At 37.9% G+C, this 16,391-nt stretch overlaps 1 protein-coding gene across 1 annotated transcript in view; it reads right to left on the bottom strand.

The window, feature by feature from the left end:
• Positions 1 to 16,391, bottom strand: part of LOC131060196 (uncharacterized) — a 153,906-nt gene that overhangs the window by 55,203 nt on the left and 82,312 nt on the right. The window lies entirely within an intron of this gene.

Genomic DNA, 16,391 nt, shown 5'->3' with positions numbered 1-16,391 from the left:
CTCACAAGGAGAATTTATCAATTTAAAAAAAAAAAAACACAAAAGCAAAGAAAAGGCTTACTAGAAGTGTATCGTATCTTGTTAATCAATAGTCAGAGCAAGCAAAATAAAGTTATATCAATGGCTTTCCATCACATCTGCCTAGTATTTTAAGTTATCAAAGGAAAAAATTAACTGCAAGCAGCCTGCACATCATCAAACAAGGGAGCTTCTATAATTCCTTGAGATACGAAAAGAAGAAATCCAAGCTTCAGCCCATAAGCAACGACAGCAGATAACAAATGGGCAACATTGAGAAATAGAATGCTATCAAAACATGGTTTAACAGTAAAGAAGATAATTTTGGAAGCTATTGACCGGACATAAATATTGCCTAGGTGAAACGCTAGTACGGATTACTCTAGCAAAACCTGCAGAGGGGTAAATCCCTTCAAGAGGAGAAAACTAAGTCTTCTGCAGCAGCAGTAGCATTTGCAGACAGTGTACCCAGATTGGTATCATGTCCCCTAAGTGGCTGCCACATTTGCATGGAAAACACCTATAGTAAGTCTTGCCCACAATCAGAGTGTCAGCCCTCTCTGACAGCCACAATTAGTGAAGCTGCTCTTGCAAACTGGCAAGTTGAGTGCTATTCCATTCCTGTCAAGTGTCAAGTCATCAACTTCAATGATTAAAATGTTTTATGCTCTTATTAACCCAAGTATGAGTAACATCTTCGTGGCTCCAAAAACAGTGACAAGGTCTAGCATTCGGCCAGCGACAACTAATGAGACGGAGCATCAAGTTGACATCCAAAGTTAACGATAATTTTAAATGTTTTATTTGGCAATGTAGCTTAGACCTTAATGGATTCTTAATGACTTTTGATCTTCATGTGACACCACGAGGGTCCCATAGTGTAGTCATAAGTACAGATCAATATTGTTGCATAGAGCAATAATGGATTTTTTCTGGCAGCATTTTAATTTGCACAATTTGGTGTAACGGAAAACAGAATATATGAGTAGTAGAGCTTCTCTTTGAATAGGAAGGGGAAGTTCTCTATAAGAAAAAACTAACCTAATTTGAACAATATATACTTGCTATTTACATGCTAACAAAACTGAAGACGCGTCCCCTTTAAATTCACTTAGGGCAAAAGGCTGACACACAATTCAACTTAAGCCAAAAGAGTTTTACAATTTCGACTAAACGTCTAGAACTACCCCACTTATGCTGTTTAGTTAAAGAAAAAGACTAAACAATACAAGTACACACAAGGATAAGATTGGTTTGAACAATACAGAAGACTCAGTAAATCAGATGATGAGAATGGCATATAAAGTTAACAAACCCACTTCACTACAATTTGCAATACAAAGCTTGCAAGTTAACAGTAAAATACTAAAAGCTCTTTAATTTACCTTATCGCCATAGACAAAGGACATTAGGAGCCAATCAAAGTAATTGCTTTCAAAGCTACAACTACCAACTTAATGACTGCTATAATACAAATCTCTCAATAATTGTTAAGTGATACTTAGCCCATAAAAGCACAATAACACATAAGATAGAACACTTCAAGAACAATTTAGAGGCAAGATGGGCATTACTAAATTCTACTGAATGAAACTAAATTTTGAAGCGCCAATACTAAACCCTAAACTATGTGCCAAAAGTACTCATTTATAAAGTTTAATTTACTAAACTACTGCATGAAAAATAAATGAAAAAGCTAACTAAAACATCTAATCCAAGAATGAACTGCTTGCATAGATTACTTCAAACTCACTACAAATCTCATCTCTTGCATGATAAGAAATATAAAAAAGGACCCCTCAAAAGCACATCAAGCTAAAATTTGAGAGAGAATAAAATAGAGTAGACTATGAACATCTCCATCTAAAAGTAACCTACTCAAAATATGCTCTTCTCCTTAAAAACACAAATGGCTAAAAATGGTGTATCTTGGCAAGCAGCTTTGGATAATAATTTTGATGAAGTCTAACGAAATTTTCTACTATAGCCTAGCAATTTCTTTGAAAATCCCCTTCAACCCTGACATTTTGATGTTTGAATCAGAAAACCTTTCTTTGGCAAACCTACCAGGAAGCTGCAACTTCGATGGCTCTAATAGCTTTCCTTTGATGACCTTGCATCAAATCTTAACCAAAAATATGCAACCTTTAGAATTCTGAAACATTTAGCACCCATTCCTTCTCTAAATCTGAAAAATATCTATGTACTTCCTAACGACAATGATTGAAGCGTTGATATTAAAAATGGTGCTAAATGTTGATGATATAGCTTCGGAACTCATCCTTCTATCGATCTAATTAATAAGCAAATAAATAAGCCGTGGCTATATATATATATTTATTTGGAGCCGATTTTTGTGAAGAGGCGCTTCATTAATGATCACCACCTTTTGTAAGTGATATGTCATTTTACAAGAGACCGACGTATCTTGGAGAGACGCATTGTTTGGTAGAGTCCATATCGTCTAGTATTTGTAGAGGGCACTGCTCCCTCTATCAACATAAACAATTCATTAAGACAAATGCGTACTACCACAGGGAGATCGACATTGAGTAGCAGATCGACATCTCTTTCATCAGGCAGATTGTGATTAAGAAAATATATCATTCATTGTATAATTGCACCTAGGAGAGGTGCTATTCTTATTGTTTCATATTAGCCAAGTGTGTGGCTAAATTGTAAAGCAGATTTGCTGCTCCTTCATTTATTATATAAGAGATATAATTGTTGCTGGGTATTGACTGTGTCTTATTGTTCATTATTGCTTTATCTCTGTCTAACTGAATTCTGATCATAGAAAAAAAACATGGTATCAGAGCGGGTCTAACCAAAGATCGTGATCAGAATTATTTAAACAGCAAAGTATTCTTCTCTTAGGGCATCTATCTTTACATCAAAAATGGTGAATGGACTCAAGGTTGAAGATAGGCTTGATGGTGCGTCTAACTTCACCTCTTGGAAGTTTAGAATTCTAATTGCATTAGAAGAAAACGATATTCTCGAGTTCATAGAGAAAGAAGTACCCAAGCCTTCCGATGAGACTAAGAAAACACAATGGAGGAAGAATGGCACGAAGGCCAAGAAGATATTAGTTTATTCCGTGAAAGATCACCTTGTGCCTATTATCTTCAAGTTGAAGACAGCTAGAGACATTCAAAACTTTGGAGGGATTATATGAGATCAATAACACCAGCAGAGCCCTTGCTTTAAGGCAACAACTTCATCACATCAAGATGGCTAGAGGAGATTCAGTCATCTCCTTCTTCATGAAGATTACTGAATTGAAGGATCAACCATATGCCGTTGGAGAGATAGTTGAAGACAAGGACTTAGTCATGTTGGCACTTAACGGTCTTCCTCAATCTTGGGAGCCTTTTATCCAAAGTATCAGTGGAAGATCTAGGCTACCAAAGTTTGATTGCCTTTGAGCAGATTGCATCCAAGAAGAATCCAGGTTGGCAGCAAGAGGTATTGGTTGTAGCTCTCACAATGAAGACAATTATGTTCTTGCTACTCAAACTTCAAAGGGAGAAAAGGAAATTTCAAGAGGAAGAGAGACAGGAAATCAGATGTTGCTCTTGAATCAGAGAAGAAAAAGGATCTCTCCCATATTCAGTGCTTCAGATGTGACAAGTATGGTCACTATGCTAAAGATTGTCCAACAAGACCAAAGCATCATGTCTCTACCGCGGATGTGGATGATGTCTCTCCTCTAAAGGAATCAAGAGATAACTCAAGTGGATTTCTATTCATTTCAGCTCTTTCAAGCAATGTCCCAACCGACAGTAACACTTGGTTGATTGATAGTGGTGCTTTACGTCAAATTACAAGATATCGAGAGCATCTTTCTGACTTGGTAGTGTTGATGTGTTTTTTATGCACATGCAAACATAGAATAAAATACCCAAAAGTATCTTATCCCCTCTTGAACAAAGTCTCTCAAATGTTGAAGATTCGCTTAAGGATCACCTGAGACAACTCCAAGTTTCTTGTATGTCAGGTCACGGCGTATGGATAAGCTCAATGGTTTGATGTGATTATGCTGGAATCACAATGGGACTTACGTTGAATTGTTGAATGCTTGAATCACTGGAACTTGATCATCTAATGTTGCAAATGTGTGATGCTTTTTATCCTAAACTAGCTTGAGTTGATAAAAAGGACAAAAGGAAAGGATTTAGGAAGCCTATTCTAATCCTAAGAATTTAAGAGAATGGGTGAATGATTTGATGGAATCCTACTGGGCAAGGTCTCACCATCAACTTGAACAATTTGACACAAGCTCAATGCGATCTTCTAAGGGATGATTCAAAGATGTTTAAATCATTACCATCAAACATTGATTACCATCCAAGTTAATGCATAAACAATGGATGTATAACAATTCGAAGTTAAGCTCATCTCATTCCAATTGACCACGCAAGGCACACTTACAATCAGCAAGAGGCTAGTGGTATGGACTAAACATATTCCACACAAATGCATTCAACAATTTCCTCCACTCAATCTAATCAACATGAAAGTAAATTGAGAAGTAAAGACCATGCAAATTGTTGAAGTAACAAATCAAATTCACCATAACTTCAATGATATCAATTGCTCTTTACAATAAGGTTTTGACAACAATCTTTGCTTCTTCCTAATCTAAACTCTATTCTCATTGTTATTCACTATTCTATTCCTCTATTCTATTGCTATTTTCTTACTATTATTATTCTATCATTATTAACCTTTACAAATGAAGAGCTTGAGCCTTTTATAATGCTCTTTATACAATTCAATGGCTCAAATCAATTTGAGATCAATGGTCGAGATTTTACAATGCAAACCCTAATTAGGGTTTGTTACAACAAACTCTATTCTGGCCAATGAAATAATTACAACACTTTGACACGACCAATAGATAATAGGGGTAGGTGCATTGGAGTTTGTGCCATCATGGACAAGTCAGGTACATTGCATCTAGACATGTTGATGTGGAACTTCTTTGATTGGTGGAGGCAGTGACTGGGATGCCACCTCAACTTGCTCTCGTATTTGGTAGAATATCATGAAAGGATGTTGAGAGATATCTCTTGATACTCAACATTAATCACTTGCACAATGTGATGATGATGGGAAGCATTGATGTAGTCGAGTCATTCCTCCATCCTCACCTACTTGCCTTGGGGTGATTGTATAACTTCTCCTTCGCACTCCTTTGATCTCTTCATGTCTCCATGATGTGGTGAGACTTGAAATTCCTCTTGGGCATTCTCGTGCTTGTAAATGAAGTTTTCTCCTTTGCATGGTGGTGTAGATCTTACAATCTTCCTCGTTTTGCTTTGCAATCACCATCATTGATGTTTTTGTATTTTCTGTTGAAGTTTTCCTCTTGAGGATGTCTTCTTGACCTTGACATTGAAATTTCCTCCCTACGACACTTGTTTTGATCCTCCTCCAACTTGATCCCCTTGATTTCTTTCTTCATCTCTGTTGTGACGTTTTCACACATCGCCCCATTGCAAATGGGGACCCTTGCTTTTTTGCTTTTTAGGGTTTGTTTTTTGGTCTTTTAGGGTTTTGTTAGTTAGCCTTTGCATTATGAGTGTTGTCGGGGAGATCAATAGGATAGCAGGTCCTGCTGGAGTGAAGTCCTGATCCTGAAAATTTGGCTAAGTCTGAAGTCCTGATCCTGAAAATTTGGCTAAGTCTGAAAGTCCTGATCCTGAAATTTGGCTAAGTCTGGAATGTCCTGATCCTGAAATTTGACTAAGTCTGGAAACTGAAAAACCTCAAAAAACTAGATTTTGCAATATAACTCCTCGAGGTCTGAAACCACTCTCAAACATCCTGAAAGTATATATGGAATATAACTTAAAGTATAAGAAAGAAGAAAGATAGAAGGAAATGTCACTTATAAAGAAGAAAGATAGAAGGAAAAAATGTTATATTCCATAAAAATTATCCTGATAGAGAGTTCGAAAAGTCAATTTTCGCTCCTGTCCTTCACTGAGGATCCAGAGCGAATTTCGCTCCTGTCCCTCTCCAAGGGACCAAGGCGAAGCGCTCCTGTCCCTCACCAAGGGTCCAGGGCGAAAAGGCTTATTTGAGTCATTCCTGACCTTGTTTGGTCAAATTGGAACATCAAAGGCATGGTGAAGGACGAAATGAGCATGATAGAGCATCAAGACAAGACAATGAAATGATGAAGTTTTTGCCTAGAAGGTCAAATTCGCTCCTGTCCCTCACTGAAGGACCAGAGCGCTTTTCTTTATGTGCACAATTTTTAGACCTTTTTTGGACATTAACTTTTATTCATAGCATGAAGTAAGGTGAAATCTTCCCTAGCAAAGGAATTTCGAGATAAAAAGTGAAGCATTTTGGCCTAGAAGACAAAATTCGCTCCTGTCCCTCACTGAAGGACCGGAGCTTGAATTTCAAATTTGCACTGTTCTTGCAGGATCAAGACAATTTTATGATTTGAAGAGACCAAGGAAAACATCATTTATCCATTGAATATAATTTGGAAGGCTAACAAAGGACAGATAAGCTTGGATTTGCAAATTCGCTCCTGTCCCTCACCAAGGGACCAAGGCAAAAAGCTCCTGTCCCTCTCCAAGGGACCAGAGCAAAGTTATCAAAATTCATTATTTTTTGCCTTATTTTAGCAAATCGCACTAGATGCCAAGTTCGCCAAAAAACTTCGAAATATTTTTAAAAAATTCTAATTAAATTGGCATTTAATGAAAAGCGCATAGCATTTAATAATTAATTTTGAGCCTTGGAAAATCGTTTTTTCTTATTAATTGAGGCATTTCGAAATTAATTATTATTAATTTAAAATTTAAAAAAAGGAGCGCTTGAGGTATCTTTTTTTTTATTGCTTAATTAAGTCGGCCTCTTCCTTTTTAGTTTTATTTATTTTTTGGCCTATTTTCATCAAGTCGGCCTATGGGGAGGTGAAATGGTGAGCGCTCTATATATTTGGGGTGTGTTTTTCATTATTCAAATCATTCACTCATTGTTTCAAGTGCGATTTGGAGAAGCAAGGAAGGAGGTGCGAAATCTAGCTTGTGTGGAGCGAATTTCTACCAAGTGTGGAGACTAAGGAAGGCGAAGTTCATCTTGAAGGCTATTGGAGAGGCGTATTTCTTGCTAGTTTGGAGGATAATTTCCAGATTTTGAAGACATTTGAAGGCCAATTTCCAGATTTTTTGAAGAGGAAGGTGGAGTTCTTTTCCAAGCTAAAGGAGGTGCATTTTATCCAATGGAGAGCTTTGATCTACACTTTGCCTAGCAAAATTCATCTATTTTTACATCATTTCTTAGAGTTTAAAACTCAAGAGGAGGTATGGCAAAATCATCTTGACACCCTTATTCAAGGTTTGATTTTTTAGACATTTTTTGGAAAAATCTAAGTATTACATGGTTAATTAGGAAATGATAACTCAAGATTTATCATGAAGTTTCCTAATTAAAATCTTGAATCTTCCTTTTAAAGTTTAATTTTTAGATTTCAAGATATATTACTAATTTTAATATTTTGTGTAGGCATCAAATGGAGATCTCGGAGTTGTAAAATCAAGCCAGATCAAGGACGGTCTCCTCCAAGGACGATCAAGCAAGGACAAGGGCGACCTCCTCCAGCCTAGCATAGACAAGGACGGCCTTCTTTGGACTAACGTCATCAAGGGCGACCTCTTCCAATCCAGCATTCCAAGGCGAGGTACATCAATCATCCTGCACATCAAGGACACAAGAAGTTAGAACAAGGGTTCGTTGAAGAAGCAGATAGTTCCAGATGAATTAATTAAAGCTAGCTTATCAACAACATCAAGTTGAATATCTACCAAGTTACAAGTGTCAGACGAGGTGGCATCCTAGTCATCACTTCTCCAATCAGTGTGGTCCACCTCAGCATTTCCAGATTCAATGTACCTAACTCATGGAAGGTGGCACAAACTCTGATGTACCTACCCCAGCTATCCATTGGTGGAATTTTCTAGAGAGGACATGTGTCCAAGCAATACAATTTTATCATTGCTCAAGCATTAAATGTTATGTAATGGTTGTAACAAACCCTAATTAGGGTTTTCATTGTTGAATCTTGGCCATTGATCTCGAATTGATCTAAGCCATCGAATTGTATTGAGGGCACTATATAAGCCCTGGCATTTCATTTTGTAAAGGCGATAGTTAGAGTTAGAATATAGTTGGAAGCAGTTAGAAGACAGATAGAGAGTAGTTAGAAGGTGATTAGCTAGTTGATAGAATAGCAATTAGAGTAGAGTAGAGAGAGAAGGTGAAGATTGTTGCCAAGATGTTGTTGTAAAAGACTTGTAACTTCATTGAAGAAATGGTGAAATTTATGGGTCGATTCGACAATTTGCATGGTCTTTATACTTCTCATATTTGATTTCAAGTTATTAGATGAGTGGAAGAAATGTGCTTGATTGATGGTGGAATTCGTATATCCATACTACTAGCAGTTTGTTGATTGCAGACTTGCCTTGTGTAGTCAACTGGAATCATTCAGCTTAAGCTTAACTTCAATTATCGCTTCTTCATTGATATGCATCAGCCTGATGGTGTCTATGCCTGCAGTGATGATTTGAACATCATAAAGCTTTCCTTCGAAGATCGCACTAGCCTTGTGGAGATGATCCTGCGATGTCAAAACAAGACCTAGTTAGAATTTCATCAAAGATCATTCATTGCTCCTACATTTTTAGTATTAGAATTAGATCCTTTCCTTGCCCTCGTCTTTTTTTCCTTTTTTCAAATCAAAGCTAGCAAGAGCCTGTGTTCCAGCAATATTCAAAGCAGAGCAGACGTTCAATCATCAAATGTAAGTCCCCTTGTGATTCCAGCAAATCACATCATAGCACAGAGAGCTTATCCACACGTAGAGACCCTACATACAAGAACCTTGAAGTCATCCCGATTGAACCTTTTCGCGACATCTTCAGCATTCGGAGGCTTTATTCAAGAGAGGATAAGGTACCTTTAGGTATTTTATTCTGTGTTTGATAGTGTACAAAATACACGTCAACAATCTCCTGCAAAACAAACAAATGAGCATCAAACACACGACATATAGCCTCCATAATCTCTTAATTTGATATGATTTCTGATTTTATGTGATTTGCAGGTTTGATAAGAGGAGGTCAAATTGGAGCAAACTTGCTCATGATGAGAGGCAAAGGAGGCTTACATCATTTCATCACTTCTCTACCAATTGATTTCTTAAGATTTAGTTTTCACGTGCAGAATTGATCATATCACCTTCATTGAATGCATTGAGGATGACTTTGCTCCAAGATGGAGGCAAAAGAAGAGGATTTTGCTCCCAATAAGGGGCACTAGAAGTTCTCTCAAACCTAGTCCAATTCTGCCCTTCATCACTTCAAGTTTGAATACTTTGTCATTCATGCAAGTGGAGGCATCAAATTAACTTGGAAGAAAGCTCTACAAGCAATTTCGCTCCTAACCTTGGACATATGAAGTAAATTTCGCTCCAACTAGGGAGCATTTGAAGTTGAAATCGCTCCAATGAAGGAACAATTGAAGTTGCCTACAAAACGAAGTCTCACTCTCTAATGACAATTCAGATGCACTAAATCACACTCAATCAAGGCTTTAGAGGTAAATTCGCTCCAAAGAAGGAGCACTTGAAGTGAAATTCGCTCCAAAAGAGGAGCACTTGAAGTGATCTTCAAAATTGTCATTGAACTTGCTTTCACTCACTTCTCTTCATTCTATGGGTTCTAACATTGAGTCTTTCAACCATTTATTGATGAAAGCATGACAAACTAACCTTAGGGAAGGCCTCTAGAGGAATTTCGCTCTGAGAGTGGAGCACATGAAGTAAAATTCACTTCAACTAGGATGCACTTGAAGTTCGCTCCAGAGTGGATGCACACGAAGTTCACTCCAAAGTGGATGCACCTAAAGAGACCCTCAAACTTGCCTTTCATCATCTTAAACTCAAAATTGTTCTTTTCTGAGCATATGAAGACATCAAATCGGCTCAAGGAAATGATCTGTAAGCAATTTTGTACTTTATCTTGGGCAAATGAGGCAAATTCACTCTCAATTAGGAGCACCCGAAGTGAAGTTTACTCCATGATTCATGCACCTGAAGTTCGCTCCAGAGGTCATGCACTTGAAGTTCACTCCAAAGCTCATGCACTTGAAGTGAATTTCAAATCAAAACTAAACTCGCTCTCAATCACTTTTCTTAGCTTCATCGACTCAAACCTTAGGTCTTTCAAACGTTAATGCATGAAAACCTGTCAGACTCACCTCATGGACTGCCTAAAAGGAATTTCACTCCTATCAAAGAGCACTTGAAGTAGCCTTCAATTTAAGTCTTGCTCATCTTTTATCCATTTTGACAATTCAAATACATTGAATCATGCTCATTCAAAGGTCTTGAGGTAAATTCGCTCCAAGGGAAGAGCACAAGAAGACGTATGAATGAGCACAGGAAGACATATGAATGAGCACTCAAAGACGTATGAATAAGCACTCGCTCTTGAGAGGGAGCAAAGGAGATCTTCATGTACTTAGTCTAATTTTGCCCTTTCAACCTGCAACTAACCTTCCTTACCTACTATGCTCAGATTAACATCACTTGACCTCTCCTTTCTAGCATTTTGCTACTGCAGACCTTGACCAATCGAGCTAACAACCACTTGCTCATCTCATAACTCTTCATTTCACACCTCACACAAGGCTATCCACCTGACTCCTGGCTTCTTGACCATCTTTACCTCTTCAATGCAAAGGCTAATAGCTAAGGATTCTAACACTACCCTGAAAAGCAGAAAAAAGTGGGGGTGCCCATTTGCAATGGGGCGATGTGTGAATACCTCACAACAAGTAGAAAGAGAAACCAACTTGAAAGTAATAATTGAAGATGATGCTTTCTATTCAGTGAAAGGTGTTGGAGCCACCTCTCTTCATCTAGATTCCGGCATCCCTCTTCATTTTAGCGATGTCTTGGTTGTACCAGGTATCAAGAAGAACCTTGTATCAATTTTAGCTTTGGAGGACAAAGGATATCAAGTTGCATTCTCAGAAGGGAAAGTTATTGCTTGGCCGAAGAACTCTAGCATTAAAACAGCTAAGGTGATTGGTGTTCACCAAGAAAGTCTATATAGACTTTCTACTAGCCCAATTCAAACATTGATGCATGATTCCACCAGTTCGAGTGAGCTATGGCATAGGAGACTTGCTCACCTTCACTTTAGAGCTCTTCCGTCCATGGAGAAGATGGTTACCGATCTTCCAAAACTCAGTTAGGAGCATAATGGTACTTATAGAGGATGCACAATAGGTAAGAATACCCTTAGAATACTAAGGGTCCTTTTCATAGTAGTGAAAGTAGATCAAAATGTATTCTAGATCTTGTTCATTCTGATTTGTGTGGTCCAATGTCTGTACCATCCTTAAGTGGTTGTTGGTATTATGTAACTTTCATTCATGACTACTCTAGAAAGACTTGGATTTATTTTTTGAAGTCTAAGGAATCTGAAGAAGAGCTTGAGAAATTCAAAGAGTTTAAGGCTCAAGTCAAAAACTTGTCTGGGAAAAGGATCAAGGCTTTGAGATTTGATAATGGAGGAGAATAGACCTCTGGAAGCTTTCGTAATTTCTATATTAAGGCAATAATTAAGAGGGAGTTTTGTGTTCCTTACAATCCCCCAACAAAACGGAGTTGCAGAAAGGAAAAATAGATCTATAGTTGAGACAATCAGAGCTATGATCCATGATCAAGACTTACAAACCTTCCTTTGGGCAGAAGCATCCAGAACTGCAATGTATGTTCAGAATCGGAGCCCTCATCGAATATTGGAAAATATGACTCCTAAAGAAGAATTTCTAGATGTAAAACCTGATTTAGTCATTTGAGAATCTTTGGTTGTCCTGTTTATATTCATGTACCTGAAAATAAGAGATCTAAGTTAGAACCATCTAGCAAGAAAGGAATATTTGTGGGTTACAGTGAATCTTCAAAAGCCTATAGGATTTACATTCCAGGACAGAAACAAATAGAGATCAGCAGGGATGTCACTTTTGAAGAAGATGTTGCATTCAAAAGATCTAAAGGTTCATACATAAAGATAGATAATGAAGATCAGGAGATCCCTCACGACATGGATGTTGATCATACTCCCGAGATTCAAAGGGAGTCTATTAAACCTGAATAGGCTATCGATCCAATCAAAACTTTGGAACCTATTGATGGTCTGAGAAATATTGCCATAAGTTGAAAGAGAACTCTATGGGCTAGACAAACTATGCAAGATGCAGAGAAGCATGCAGCCCCTAAAGGCACATTTAGAGAAAGCAAGAGACCACAGAAGTTTCCTCGATATGTGGCATTAATGAGTCACATTATCGAGTCTGAACCTTCGAGTGTTGAGGAGGCATCAACTCAGGGAGTGTGGAAAGATGCTATGACAGAAGAATATCAGTCCATTCTCAAGAATGATGTTTGGGATGTTGTAACTAGACCAGAAGGGAAATCAGTTGTATCTTCCAAGTGGCTTTTCAAGATCAAGCATGCATCTGATGGAAGCATTGAAAAATACAAAGCAAGAATTGTGACTAGAGGATTCTCTCAAAAAGAGGGAATAGATTATGAGGAGACCTTTGCTCCAATTGCACGCTATACATCCTTTAGGACTATTATTGCTATTGCATTAGCTAAAGGATGGAAGCTACACCAAATGGACGTAAAGACAGCATTTCTTAATGGTGTAATTGAAGAAGAAGTGTACATTGAACAACCAGATGGGTTTGTGATTCATGGAAAGGAATCTCATGTATGCAAATTGAGGAAGGCATTATATGGCCTTAAACAGGCACCTCGTGCTTGTTATGAGAGGATTGATCAATACTTTATGAGCTTGGGATTCTCCAAGAATGATGCAGATTCAAGCCTATACTTCAAGGTAATTGATAGTGAGACTCTAATATTGGTTCTTTACGTTGATGACTTATTTCTTACTAGAGAAGAACATCTCATTGTCAAATGCAAGGAGTTAGCTTCTGAGTTTAAGATGAAGGATTTAGGTCTTATGCATTACTTCCTAGGACTAGAAGTGTGGCAAAGACCCAATGAGATTATTCTAAGTCAAGGGAAATACACTATAGATATCTTGAAGAGATTCAGGATGTTGGATTGCAAATCTATGTCTACACTGATGGAAACAAATTTGAAGAAATTAAGTGAGTCTGCAGCTAGTTTAGATCTGGTAGATCCCACCATGTACAGGCAATTGATTGGATCATTGATGTATCTAGTAAAATACTAGACCAGACATTTACTATGCAGTGAGTGCCCTGAGTCAGTTCATGAGTGAACCAAGGTAAATTCATCTAGTTGCAGCAAATCATATCTTGAGATACTTACGTGGCACAGTAGGATGTGGCTTGAGATATACTTCTGGGGTAGATCTGAAGTTACAAGGCTACTCTGATTCTGATTGGGCCAGGAGTGTAATTGACAGGAAGAGCACCTCTGGATGTTGCTTTAGTTTGGGGTCTGCCATGATTTCTTGGTGTAGCAAGAAGCAGTCTTCAATGGCTCTAAGGACTACAGAAGCCGAATATATTACAACATGTGTAGCAGCTCGAGAAGCAGTGTGGCTTCGAAAGCTCCTTGAAGGTTTATTTGGACAATATTTGGAGCCTACTACTATTCATTTTGACAATCAAAGTTGTGTGAAGCTATCTATCAATCCAGTGTTCCATGACAAAACAAAACATGTTGAGATCAAATACCATTACATCAAAGATATGGTATTGAGGAAAGCTATTCAGTTGAGATATATTTGCACTGATGATCAGACGACTGACATTCTCACCAGGCCTCTCTTTGTGCATTTTTGAGACAAGCTTGGAGTTGTGGAGAATGAAGCCCTTGCTGAGAGGGAAACTCAGCATCAGTGATCTTTTGTGATTTGCTTTAATGCATTTTTCTCTGAGATGGAGAAATTTGGGGTGAAAGCCCTTGTCCATCTCTGAGACGGAGATGTGGTTCTTTCCACCCTCTAGGAGTAGTCATCGTGGATGTCATGTTGAGAGACTCCATGACAACATCACCTTGAGAGACTCCGTGATGAATTCTTTGTACTTGTGTTTTTCCACACATGGGAGTAGCCATGGGGGACATCATGTTGAGAGACTCCATGATGACATCACGTTGAGTGACTCCATGATGGGCACTTGTGCACATGTTTCTTTCCATACATGAGTGTAGTCATGGTGGACATCATGTTGAGTGACTCCATGATGATATCAAGTAGAGTGACTCCGTGATGAGCTCTTTTCCACAAATGGGTGTAGCCATTGTGGGTGTCAGGTTGAGAGACTCCATGACATTGGATATCTTGAAGAATTCCTCCCTAGCTAAGAGGGAGTGTTGATGATATAGCTTCGGGCCTCATCCTTCTATCGATCTAATTAATAAGCAAATATATAAGCCATGGCTATATAAATATTTATTTGGAGCCGATTTTTGTGAAGAGGCGCTTCATTAATGATCACCACCTTTTGTAAGTGATGTCACTTTGCAAGAGGTCGACGTATCTTGGAGAGACGCATTGTTTGGTATTGTCCATATCGTCTAGTATTTGTAAAGGGTGCTGCTCTCTCTATCAACATAATCAATTCATTAAGACAAGTGCGTACTACCACAAGGAGATTGACATTGAGCAGCAGATCGACATCTCTTTCATCAGGCAGATTGTGATTAAGAAAATATATCATTCATTGTATAATCGCACCTAGGAGAGGTGCTATTCTTATTGTTTCATATTAGCCTAGTGTGTGGCTAAATTGTAAAGCAGATTTGCTGCTCCTTTATTTATTATATAAGAGATATAATTATTGTTGGGTATTGACTGTGTCTTATTGTTCATTATTGCTTTATCTCTGTCTAACTGAATTCTGATCATAAAAAAATAGAAAAACACTAAAATGACAGAGATGACTTGCTGAAAAACCCTTTTTGCCATGCTTTTTTATTTAGATGAATTTGTTGTTCAACGGCCACTGTATAACTGAAATGGTAATTGCTTAATTCAATTATGAAAATGATAGTGTACATATAGGCAATTACAATACAATGTTTCTAAATGAAACAATCGTAAACAAAAACTAAAATGGAAACTAACCAAATAAACTAAACTATCCTAAATGACCATTTAATAATATAATATTACTTTAATACCCTCCCTTAACTATCATTCTATCAACTACACCAAGTTGCCCCCTAAATTTTACAAACTTGTCCCAGCTCAAAGACTTGGTGAGGATGTTTACAGTCTAATCCTCAGTTGGAACATACTGCAATTGGAGAGATCCATCTTCTCCAAGTTGTCGAATTAAGTGACAATGAAGCTTAATATGTTTGGTGTGCTCATGCAAGATTAGATTCTTGGCGAGTTTCAGCAACCCTTGATTGTCACAAAACAAGGAAGGGGGACTTGCTTGAGACATTTGTATGTCAAGAAGCATCCTTTGAAGCCAAACTCCCTCACATGTTGCTTTGAGAGTTCCCTGTATTTAGCTTTAGTTGAGGAGAGAGCTACCACCTACTATTTCTTACTGGTCCATGTGACTACAAACATGCCCAGACTAAAGACATACCTAGAAGTAGACTTCCTATCATCAACAAAACCTACCCAATCTAAGTCTGTAAAACCAATCAGTCGAGGATCTTTGCTTCAGATGTATAGAATGTCAAAGTCAGGTGTACCCTTCACATATCTCAATACACGCTCCACTGCAACCCAATGTTCTACCTTAGGGGCTGTCATGAAGCAAGATATGTAGCTCACAACATAGCTAAAATCAGATCTAGTGGCTGTGAGGTAGATGAGACTGCCAACTAGTTGCCTAAAAGTTGATTCATTCACCACAGGTGAATCTAATTTGGTTGATAGTTTTAGGCTTTCAACCCTTTCTCCATAGGTGTAGATGAAGGTTTGCAATCATTCATCTTGAACTTATCCAGCAAAATCTTGGCATACTTTGACTAAGAAATAAAGATATTGCCACTAGTCTGCCATACCTCTACACTGAGACAATAATGCATAAGTCCCAAATCTGTCATATCAAAAGACTAGCACAAATTTTGTTTGATCTGCTCAATCAAATGGGTTGTACTACCAGTAATGATCAGGTCATCAACATAGATGACAAGAAAAAGGATTTCACTACCAATATTCTTGACAAACAAGTTGGAATCCAAAGGACTCCTCTAAAAGCCTTGACCAACCAAATATTAATCAAACATTTGATAGTAGTTGAATGTAATATTCTTCTTGAAGTTCTCTTGAGATTTTCCTTGTCCTTTCTGCTAGAAGGACTTGCCT

The sequence above is a fragment of the Cryptomeria japonica genome, chromosome 3 (assembly GCF_030272615.1).
Source record: "Cryptomeria japonica chromosome 3, Sugi_1.0, whole genome shotgun sequence".
NCBI classification, from domain to species: Eukaryota; Viridiplantae; Streptophyta; class Pinopsida; order Cupressales; family Cupressaceae; genus Cryptomeria; species Cryptomeria japonica.
Note: the sequence above shows the minus strand (reverse complement) of the source record. Positions and strands in the feature narration are given on the sequence as shown.